Here is a 12,860-nt window from a genome sequence, read left to right on the forward strand (position 1 = left end):
TATTGGGAGAAAAGTTGCACAGACCCCTTAAGTTATCCTTATTTGGGAAGTTCCTTGAGGACCTTCTGCTTGGTTGAGATCATAAGATCATATCAGCAATGCTGCCAACATGTGTTAAAATTGTGAAGTATGAACTCCCAGCTACAGTGGAGAAATTATAAGTTTGAATTTCATTTGAGATTATTTGGCTGTTGTGTATGAAAATTTTGAAATTGTATCTATTAATAAATAGCATATGTGAGTTACATCTTTGAACTAACTTAGTAACAATACACTTTAGATTCAGAGATTTTATTTTGCCTTTTACTATTTATTAATTAGTCTGGAATCTTACAGTAGGCAGTAACTTTCTGGGATGTTTGAATTAATTATCAGGTATTCACTGTATGTGTAAAAATTCCAGAATGTGGCTATTCTTAATTTAGAAATTAAGGATAATTGAACTGTTCTCATATTTGCTCATTGTTAATTGTTCCAAGCCCTGAATTGTGATCAGTGAAATCTTGCTATTTAAGGTAAAATCACTTAAGACTGATTTAATATCATTCTAGTTTGTGATTCCAGATGTGATTATTTAAATTGTTACAAAGTTAATAGTCCACCATTTAAGGGAAATACAGTGTGCTGCAGTCTGAGAACTTCTACAAGACAATGTCTATCCCTGGGAAACTTGGGGGGACAGTCTTAGCATGGGATAAAGTAAGATCCTCTTGATTCAGTTTCCTCATTGTACTGTTTCCTTTTTGAAGAGGAAATTTTCCCAACCTACTTAATTCTGAACCTGGGTCTTGATACCCTGTGAATAATGTGGAGTTTTACTGTATGATTGGCTGTTAGATATGACTTGTGCCTGGAATCAGACAGAGCTAAGGGAGTTTTCCCCCTGTTCTGGCTTATGTCAGGTCAGTCTATACCCTTAAAGGGACTGCCTTGATATTATCATAAGTATATTCCTTCTTTTTCCCTTTTATAGCAAATTTCTATAATCAGAGAAAGTAAACAATGGAAGTTTGTGAATATGATGCTAAATCTATTAATTAATAGAGTAATACTGAAACATCATTATAATATGATGCAAATATGAAAAATCTTACTATTTTCAATTTGAATTTATAATTAATTCCATATCATAGGAGTTTTGGGGTTTATCATCCACATTCTAGGTCCTTGAAAATTCTTATTCTTTCAAGATGATATGGGGATACTATTCTCATAAGGGGAGAAATAAAACAAGGTAATGTAAACATTTTTTAATTAGAGTAGTAAATTTTGAGAAAGCAACAAAGTGCTCTAAGAACTAGGATATATACCCACAGACACAGAGAGACACAGACACAAGCATACCCACACATATGATTGTTTTCCAAATATTTTTACTAATGGGATATATAAACCTTAAGTATATTTTAATAATAAGTTCTCAAAATTGGATAAGGATTTTACATATAAAATTGCACTGAAAGTGAATTCCCTCATGGTTTTCTTTTTTTTCTTTTAAGATCCTTCCTTCAGTCTGTTGATGGCAGTGTCCATATCAAGTATAGGGTTTGGGTCAAAATAGAAATAGCAAATGACATGTAAAAGCTTAAATTCTTTGAAGTTTCAGGTGAATTACAGGCACTCTTATAGATCTGTTGTTAACAAGATTAGAACATAGGCTTGAGCTGGTTTTCATCTAGTTCATCATGAATTAGTTATTGAAAAACCAAATTTAGGAGGCTGTACTAAATTGAATTGAGTCCTGTTATTTGCAGATTTTAGAAAAATTATCTAGGAATCTCTATGAGTGCCTTGGGACCAGAGAAACAAATCTGTTGAAGAAGAGCCCCTTTCAGAACTGTTCTGAGAATGAAGCCTATTCTAGAATGTCCAAAGAAAGATATTTCCAGGGACCAGATGACTGATTACTTGGAGCATCTGGGACTAAAGATGAAATGTATTGATTGAATGGACTTTGGCAGTGGGTTACTCAATTATCAGGATTTTTTGATGATCATTATTGTATTACTTTGGCTTTTGGTTTCATGGTGTTTATGTCTGCCTGGAAGAAAAGTATGGCCCAGTTCTTTTTATTTATTTTTTGGGGATCAGTGTTATTCTTCCTGAAACTTTTTGTCAACTGAAAGCTTATTTTCTGCTTCATTAATCTCATTTGACCAAAACTTGGCTTATGGAATAATAACGGTAACTGTTTGACATTCCTTAGGTAGAAGCAACAGGGAAATTTGAAGCTCCCCAAAATGATTTATTACCTTAGTTAATTGTATGAAAGACTTTCTCTGATAAAGAATGTTCTTGGTTACCTTGGTGTTATGTAAATCTTCTCTCTCAAAATTAGTCCATGGTGAGTTAAGTAGTTTGTTCTGTAGTCTGACTTAGTTTACCTACAGAGTCTTTTTAACAAAGTTTGTCTCTTTAGGTGATATAGGAGATTATGTCTCTGTTTAGAGTCTTTGTGCCTCTCACCCCACTCCTTTGATGCCTTTAGACTATCATTTTATCAGAAATCCTTAACAAGGCATTTAAATAAGTGATCATGAAGGTTGAGAACCCTATTTTCAAAGGGGGAAATGTAATATTAAAAATAGCATAAGTCATTCCATTTTGCTTTTTCACCACCATTTTGTGAAGCTAAATTTCAGCTGTTTGTAAGTCAATTTGTAAGTCCTGATTTTTAAGTCAAAAAGTTACTCCTCTCCCTACTCTCACCTGAACACAAGAATACTCCCTTACACCTCACCTGATCATCTCCTGCTGTCCTCTACCAATAAGAAACCTGAGTGTTATAATCACTTCATCCTATTTTTCTTGTTTTTCACTTCCTCCAAATCATATATTAATTGGGTAGAAACTAATTGGGTTCTTGGCCTTGAACACAGTTTGTTTGCAACTGCATGCACAGCTAAATAAATTGTGTGGATAAGACAATTTCTTTATTTCAGTATAACATTCCCCCATCCAAAGTTACTATTGAGAAAATCAAATTGTTTTGATTTCATTTTGCAATTGATTCTGTTGTGTATTACCCACAACATGTTGTAAAATTGCCCAAGCCTTGTTTCTTTGTCTCTGAGTCAAGCTGAGAAGCTCAACTTTCCTCTCTGAGCTGGTGCCTCATAATTCATCTTAATTCAAAGAAATAAATGGTCTCTACACTATCTTACTGCCTATGTACAATTAAGAGAGATCCATACTCTTCCTAACATGCCTTGCAAGATGCAGGTGGGTGCCAAAAAGTCTGTTATTTCACAATGCTAGCTGTTCTTTGGGAAATTCTGGACTGTTATCACTGTGACACTAACTAACTATACCAGTGAATACTGCAATGAGCTGTCTTTCCTTAGCAATAAGACAGAAGACAGGGTTGCTAGCTCTGTATTCTTGACTTCCATCCAATCATACTGTTTTCCATCATCTAAGATACTTTAGACTTTATGACCAATCATATTGTTTTATGCTACATGAAGGCCAGTAAGGCCTGCCTTATGGTCTTTTGACAGACTGACTTGTTGAGAGACCTTCTTTTATTGATAATTGCTAGCCTTGCTGATAAATTAAACATGCTTGGAACTTTGTGTCTCAGTTTGCCTTAATTTTAATAGTGACACTGTTATTAAGTAGTCTGAATCAGGAGAAGGCAACACATCCAGTCCAGAGCAAAGAGAGACATACTAAGGACAAACATGAACAAATACAGATATAGAAAGATAGCTGCTTTGAGTAGCATGACCCTTTGTACCAGAGAAAAATGCCAGTTGGAGACTCAGGAAAAGAATTCTAGGCCATAAAGAGCAAGGAGTTGTGTGATTTAACTTTTAGTCACATGCATATACCACATATATGCCTCACTACTATTGTACTCTTAAGTTGGAATACCTTCTATGGACTCTGTGTCTCTTTGTGGGAAAGTATATCCCAGACTTTTGGGGAGGAATGTTTTATGCCAGCTGCCCTTAATATAGCACACCTCAGTAAATACTAAAAATATAACTGTCTGGCTCATTTTTAATGGGGCAGCTATGTGGCACAGTAGATAGAGTACCTGGCTTAGTGTCAGGAATAATCATTTTCAAGTCAAATCCCTTAACCCTGTTTGCCTCAATTTTCTTTTCTATAAAATAAGCTGGAGAAGGAAATGGCAAATCACTCCAGTATTTTTGTCAAGAAAACCCCAAATGGTGTCACAAAGAGTTAGACACAACTGAAAAATGACTGAACAACATTTTTAAGGGAAGCACGTTGGTGGGGGTTTGTGAGCTACATTTCTAGAAACCTAGATACTTTGGCTTTAGAGCTCTGAGGAGAGTAGTGGTTATCCTTCCCCTGGGGAACTCAATCTGTGAGGGTAACTTGGGGGAGTGATCCCAAATGAGATGCTTTACTTGCAGTTCTGAAATTCTGTGATCTCATAAATCATTCTTTATTGTCTAGACTAGTTTTATCATTCTATAGAAAACCCATCTCCATTTTATGTCACCTCTACCCAATACTGATAAACCTCTCAGGTAGAAACTTGGGAAGGGTGCTGAAGGAAACCTGAGATATTAAAGAGAAAAGTAACAGTTTGGTATCTTAGTTACTTGAACTGAAGGGAAACATTTTAAAATTCACTTCAACTTCCCAATTTACCATTTATGTATGTAATTTTTTTTGGCGGGGGGAGGAAATTAATAACTATCAACATCAGGAGGTAAAAAAAGACTATGGTAATAGTTTTTGAAGGTTTATGATGTTTTCTTATGGATTAAGAAATGAATCCATAGAGTGATGCACATAACTCATTCCCAGAAACTGAGACTAGAACAATTTGTCTGAATTGTAGAGTGCAAAAACCATAACTTCTTGTGCTTTGGCACAGAAGTTCTCTGGGGAGGGAAGGGCCCCCACACATAAACTGGGGGCATATAGTCCTTGTTACATAAACTTTAAATGAGAGACTATATGAAAGAACTTTATAACTCATAAAGCCTTATAGAAATGTAAAACATCACCTTATCTGTTGTTGCCATGTGTTTTTCTACTTATATTAGTATGTAGGTTATATCTGATGTTTTGAGAATTCACTTTGAATAAAATAATGAAGCACTACTATGGAAGAGTTAGGAAACCTTTCACGTTTCCTCTTCCTACTCTTTTGCTTTCTGGTCCCATTTCATGGTAGAAACAGATTATTCTCTCAGCCCCCATAAAGTTGGTTTTCTCAACTTTCTAAGGGCAACCAGATTATAATCTTTTATATTTTTTGTCTCTTCTGAGTATTTATGTATCTCATTGTTAACATACTGAAAGGCTAGAGTTTATTTTTTAGCATCTGTCACAGTTCACAGCACAGTGAATGCTTTGCACAGGGTACGTTTTATATATACGTGTGTATGTGTGTGTATGTGTGTACATACATATGTATTTATCTGACTAAAATGTTTGGGTCTGAAAGGATTTCTTTGAATACAAATAGAGGGATTTGAAAGATGACACAAATTTCATATTAGGTACTAGGTGTCAACTATAAAACCATTTTATAGATGAGGAAATAGACTTAGAGAGGTTGAGTCTATCATCATATAGTTAGTCAGAACCAGGATTGAGATTTGACTCTTGACTAAGGTTATTTGACTATAAGTCTTCTATTATACTACGTGCTATTATATCTACAGTATTTAAATAGGGTAGTGGCTTTCAGGAAACATAACATTGAGCAATTACTGATATGATACTCATATATAACTGAGAACTGATTGTATTCTTCTGCACGATTTTCTTGTTTCCTCCATAAGATTTATGCTTGGAGTAATCTGTGTAGCTGTACAAAGCTGTTAGAATTTATGCCATTGCCAGTGCACATGAATAATATCTTTAGATGAGTAAATAATTTCACAGTGCTGGCAAATGTAGAGAGTCTACTTTGAACTGATTTTTAAGTATAGCTTGAAGTACAAGTCCATTTCTAAGTAAGCAGTAATTATGGAGAATTAGAGCCTTCTGTGTAGGCTATTATAATTATTGTAGGGATACGTATATTACACTTAATATATTGAATACTACATGCTAATAATTTATATTAGTGGTTTCTCAAATTGTCCTGTCTCCCTCCAATGCCTCATTGTATTTGGAGGTACCATGGGTTCTCAAAGGTAAACCGAATCTCTGGGCATGTCCCACTGATCAATCAGAATTCATTTTGTAGTTACTATGTGCCAGGCATTATTCTAGATGATGGGAATAGCAATGCAAAAGTGAGATGGTTCCTGCTCTCAAGGAGATTGAATTCTACTAGAAGTTTTCAAACATGGACCCAGAGACAGACTATGTCTGTCCTCCAAGGATCAGCCTAACTAAATTCAGATATATCATCAGAAGGTGAGCCAAAAACTGAAGATGTTTTTAACCACAGCTAAAAATGAATACCATATAGTAAGGCATGGAAAACTTTCATCTACCTTGATAGAAGTAAAATCCCAAATCATTTCAACTGTAGAAGAAATATTTCTCCTAAGAAGTTAAAATAGGTTATCTTTTTTTCATTACTGAAGAAAATCAGGGACAGAATTCTGGTAAATGATTCATTTAAGGGCATGAATTCTAAAATTATTATTAGAAATTATTATTAGAAATATATTCTAATATATTTCTAATATTAGGACTAATATTATATATATATCTAATATATATAGAAATTAGAATATATATATATTCTATATTCTATATCTAATAGAATTCTATATCTAATAGAAATTAGAATATATATATAGAAAATATATATATAGAAATTTTTATTAGAAATATATTCTAATATATTTCTAATATTAGGACTAATATTATATATATATATATATATATCTAATATCTATCTATCTATCTATATCTAATATATATATTAGAAATAAAATTATTATTAGAAATAACAAGATATTACACATTTGCATAGCATTTTATAATTCTAATTTGATCTTCAAAATGATTATGTGAAATAGGTTGTATAGGCACTAATGCTGTTTTCCAGATGAGGAAACTGAGGCATAGAGATTAAATGACATATCCAAGGTCACAATAACTGGTAGAATCAGGACCCAGACCCAAGTATCTGATTTCCTAATCCACTTTGAGTTCACAAGAGTCAAGGATTTCCATACTATTTTTAATGTTTATTTTTATTTCATAAATAATAATTATGGAATAGCCAGTTAATTTTGAAGGTGGGGTGCGGGTGTAGAGAAGTAGGTTTTGCATTGGGGGCTTTAAATACAGTCTTGAGACAACAAAGATAGATGTTAAAGATTAGAGAACATTTACAAAATGATTCAACAGCAGCTTTTTATTAAGAACTTCCATTTATTAAGGTACTGTGTTTGGTAGGCATTAGGAATAAAGAGTAAAACAGTCCTTGACCTCAATGAATTTATGCTTTATTTGTAATGGTGTTTGGCACAGTAGGATTTTGCCTAGGTTTTGCTTTTTGATATTCCTGCAGCATAAGCTTAATGATTTACAGGTTTGCATCATTAGGCCTCTTTGAGAATGAAGGACCACCACCACTACCATTATTTGCTAACAAAAGAGGATTAGTAGAGACTGAGAAAGCTTTAACAATTCAATCAATGGTTGTTGAATGATTCCTAATAAACCATGTTTACTATAATTCCAGCCCCAAATCAACCTAAATAAAATAGGCTTAATAAGGTGACTTTGCTGTAAAGATGATATGTTACATGTCTTTGTATACTGATAAAAGCACAGGACTTGGGGATAAATGGGTTTAAATCCTACCTCTAATTTCTTATATGACCATGGGTAAATCACTTTATCTCTCAACCTCAGTTTCTCATCTGCAAAATGAGGATAATAACTACTTTACTGGGCTATGACAATTAAACCAGGTAATACATATGAAGCACTTTACAAATCTTAGAACGCTATCTAAATGTCCCTTATTTCTACAGAGAGGTGGTAGGGCTCAGTAGATACAGGGCTGGCATAAAAGTTCAGAATCACAGGATCACAGAATCTGAGAGTTGGAAGGGACTGCCACGACCATTTAGTAGAAGTCATGTACCGAAAGATTCGCTACTATAATTTTTGTGCAATAAGCGCAATCCAGTCTCTACTTGAAGACTCCCAAGAAGAGAGAAACCATCATTACCTTTTGAGGCAAACCACTCCACTTTTGGATAGCTCTGTTTTTCCTGACACTGAGCCTAGATTTACCTCTTTGCAACTTCTACCCACTGCTTCTGGTTCTGTTTTCTGGGGACAGAAAGAACAAGTCTAACTCCTCCTCCATGCAACAGCTTTTCACATAACTGAACACAACTACCATGTGCCCCTAAGACTTCTCTTCTCCAGGCTAAACAAGGTAAGAACTTTCAACTGATAATCATATATCACCAAGCCAAGGCCCTTCATCTTCCTGGTTGACTTTCACTGGATGCTCTCCAGCTTATTAGTGTTCTTCAACTTTAGATCTGGACACAATACTCTAGATGAAGTCTGATGAGGGAAGAGTAGAGCAGAACTATCATCTCCAAATCTTTTTTAGAACAACTGCTCACCACTTGTTAACTTGTTTGTATTCAAATATAAGACTATATATACATTTATCCCTACTGATTTTCATCTTATTAGATTCAGACCAGTGTTCTAAACCATTGAAGAGCCTTTGGATTTTGACTTTATCATCTAGTGTGCTGGCTATCCCTCCCAGCTTTATGTCATTGGCAGGTTTAATAAGCATGCCACCTATGCTTTTATTCAAGTCACTGATAAAATATCAAACAGCTCAAAGTCAAATACAGAAGAAGACCTGGGTTCAAGATATGCCTCTGACACATACTAATTGTGAGACTAAATTGCTTAACTAGACAACCAAGACTATAAATTATAGATAAGGTGTCATACTGCATTGGTGGAGGGAGTTTCTTCAGTTAGGAGTTCCTTATTCCAATGAAATCCCAGCTCTCATGCCAGGTCTTTTGCTACTACTATACAACAACTTTAGAAGATAGGTGCTATTATCCCCATTTTACAGATAAGGAAAATGAGACAGAAGTTAAGGGACTTTTCCAGGGTCATATAGTGAGTAAGTATCTGAGACTGGATTTGAACTCAGGTCTTTCTCGCTCCCAGGCTCAGCATTCTTTCTACTGAGTCACCAGAGTGAAGACTTAAAATGAAGGCATTAGTGAGACTTCATTTATCTGGTATCATTGAGGTATTTCAAATAAGGGAACTTTGTAGGTAACAGAAACTTATCGCTTCAAGTGTTGACATTTTAAAAACTGTTTTGGTTGGAAATCTTTTAAAAATGTCTCCTCTGCCTTAGTAAAACAGCATACACTGAAAACAATCTTTTCTTAATGACTCAGGGCTTTTATTATGAACAGCAATTACTGTATTGTATTATAATTCAGAGATTGTTGAAGTAGAACCTACCTTACTCTCACTAAGGAAAGTACTTACCTTGTTCTTTTGTATCTCTCTCTAACTACAAAATTATTCTACAATTTAATTGTAAGTCTATTGACTTACAATTGTAAGTCTATTGACTTACAATTATTGGTCGAGAAGGAGCTGCAGAGATACGTAGGGCTTTTTGCCCTGAATGTGCCCCAGGCTTCAAAGCTGTTAAGTGGTCAGTGTGTTCTCTGTGAGGTACAAAGATGAATATCCGGTCAGGAGCTACTGAGGTACTGTTTGACCTTAAGCTACAAGGCTGTTCTAATTTTTCTTCTGGCTCCTTGTGGCAGACTGCTTCTCCACTGTCACTTCTCACTGCTGTCATTGGTTCTGCTTATTGCCACTCTGAATCTCTATCAACACTTTTGTTGCTTGCCATTCTTTTATTTTCAATTTGTGTTTTTTCTTCCCATTTTTCTTTTGCCTGACTCTTCCATATTTTAAAAACTTTGATATGATTGAGGCTTGGTTTTTGTAGATAGTTGCTTCAATGTTTCAGTGTATTTGTGATTTCATCAATGTGAGTATTCCTTCTAATATTCTACTTTGTCATCCATCCCTTATAGTTTTGTAGAATTCTTATTCGTGTCATCCCATAAATCCTCTTAGGATGTTGGAAGCCTTCCATGATCTTTTGACATTACATGGGTACCAGTGCAGCAATGAGGATGTCTTTCTGGTGTCCCTTTTTCTCAACGTATGACTATCTCCACCTCTTTTTCTGATTATAAATTCCAGGAGTATCTTCTATGTTACTTTGTGTGTGCAGGCCACCTTCAATTAAATGTTGTAGCCTACATGCTGTTGATGGGACATTTTGCAATTTTGATTCCTTGGAGATTATGGCATTTGGGGGTTTGGTGTATTATGACATTTTTTGAAGAATCTCTTTGAAGAAGTATTAAAGGGAAAGTATTAAAAAGATGAGACTTTTGTGTCAGGTAGCTGCTTTGGATTGTTAAAGAGCCATGCTGTTTCCCAACTGCAGTACAATCCACTTTTAAATGTCTGTTTTTTTAAATTTAAAAAGAGCTGTTAGGCTCAGCTCTTTCATCTGTAGTCCCTGTGCAAGATTTATTTACTAATTGCCCTCTTACCTCAGTGGACTGCCAATCTGTTTGCCTATGCAATTCCTCCCCTAAGTATTTTTTTACTCTATCAATTGTTAGGTCTATATGTTTTGAGTGGTAACGTATTTTGTTGAGAAGATATTGTACTCTGGGGCTTGAAAAGCAATCCACACAATAGTATCCATATAAGGATATCTGGAAGCCATCATCATCTGTAAGAATTCATTTGTAATCTATAAGGGGGCATCTCCCATGCACGAGGAAAATGCTTTTTGCAAACATAATCTCAGGGTTGTATTTAGAGAACTTGGGTTTAAGCTGGGTTTAGCCATTGTGACCTTGGAGAAGACCTGAGAATACAAGAGCCCATTGGTTATTTGTTTGTAAGTGATGAAAAAAAAAACCCAAAATGTGAGCAAAATAGAGCATTTATTATTCTCCTATAAAAAGTATCTTTTGCATTAAATGTCCTCTTTCTCTGTCAAGTTAAATACTCTTTTCCTAATTGTTAACACAGTAGGATCTTTCATTCTCTTTACTATTTTTAGCTATTTGGGAGATTGTGAGGATGTGGTCTGTTGTATAAAAACTTTTTGGAAACCTTTCTTTCTATTCCTTTCATTCCTTCCTCACATTTTTCATCAAGGATACCTTTTGATGTACATACAGACAGCTTTCATAAAGATTTTATAGAGATAATAAAGTAGGCATATGGATCAGCAGTTACTGATATTTCTTGATCACTTTTTGGCCAATAAACTGATCCTTTCCTTGGTTCCCCACTTAGAGCTTCCCCTCAAATATATTGAAAACCAATGCTTTAAAAATTATGTAGATTCCAAAATAAATATTTCTTATGTATGCTTCATAAACCCAATAGCTTTTTGGGTTTATAAACACATTTTTATTCTCAAATTTGTGTTGCCTTTGCGTTGCCAAGTTTCTCTGTTTGGTAATCAAGGTATTAACTTGCTGAGGCAATTTGGGGATTTTTTTGACTTCTTCATTATGGCAACTGCTTTCTATCAGTTAAACTTCTGTAGGAAATGGTTATTGTCTCTGTTCAAATCTTTTCCTTTATGCCTTTCCTATTTTTCAGGATTAATAGCTTATCTGATTAGGTCAAGTTAGAACTTGGAATTGCTTACATACTGTCTTTTTGTGTTTATCCTTCTGTTATTGGTGTCGATTTTGACTTTTGCTCTAAGTTTATAGTCTGACTACATAGAAACAGCTGATTTTGAAATGATTCTACATTAATAACCATTTGCTTCCCATCTTTTGTGATAATTTTTTTTTTGGTGTGTGATATTACTGACAGTATTACTTAGCATTTATCCTCAGCCTATTTTTTTTTCACTTAAGAATGTCTTTATTGAAGAGTTTGTATGTTTTGTTTTGTTTTTTAAATGGCCTCCTTTATAAAAAGAGGGCATATTGCCTTTACAAACAGCAGAATAGAACAGAAGACAGAGCTTAGTGTCTCCCCCAAAGTCAGCCATTTCCTGCATTGCTGACTCCGTCTTTCCTTGCCATCAGTGATGTCTGTTACCCAGGGCTGAGTGCCTTTTTCCTGCACCAGGTGTCTACCAATCCAGCTTGATGATGACTCTTCTGAGGATGCAGAAGTTATAAGGGCGGAGTGACATACTAGATCCTCTGCCTTTCCTCAATTGTCAGGAATTTAAAGTTACCTTGAAATCCTTCCGATCCAAGCAATGAAGAAGTTTCTTTTGGGGCAAAAGAACAGACAAGTTCTGGAGTAAGACACAAGTATCCACCATGTGGAATGAGATCAATAGCACACATTTGTGGAATAAATGGAAATCTGCCACACAAGTTGTTTTTATTAGTGTGGAATGAATGAATAGAATTTCATAGGTCAGGGTGAAAAGCTTGGTGCTCATTTTCTTGCTCATGGTTCCTCAGTTTATCTGCCTTGATATGGTATCACCACTTCAGGCATGCTTGATTCCCCTTTGCCCATACCTCCTTAGAACAGTGACCTACCTAGCCTCCCGAGTCTAAGGGCTGATAGGCCTCTAAGGTTGATCACAGCATAACATTTAAAGCCCTTCACAATCTAGCTCCAGCACACCCTTGCAGACTTATTTCACATTCCTCCCTTCATTCACTCTAATTCCTGACAAACTTGCCTGTTTGCAGTTGCTTGAACCTGGCATTCCTTATATTACTACTGCTCTGCCACAGGTTGTTCCCCATACCTGGGATATAGTATAACCTAATCTTCCCCTCAGAAGTCTTAGCTTCCTTCAGGGCTCAGCTCAGGTGACACTTTCTATAGGCTTTTGTTGATCTAGTAGTGATTGTTGATTTATC

This window comes from Notamacropus eugenii, chromosome 4, assembly GCF_028372415.1.
Source record: "Notamacropus eugenii isolate mMacEug1 chromosome 4, mMacEug1.pri_v2, whole genome shotgun sequence".
NCBI classification, from domain to species: domain Eukaryota; kingdom Metazoa; phylum Chordata; class Mammalia; order Diprotodontia; family Macropodidae; genus Notamacropus; species Notamacropus eugenii.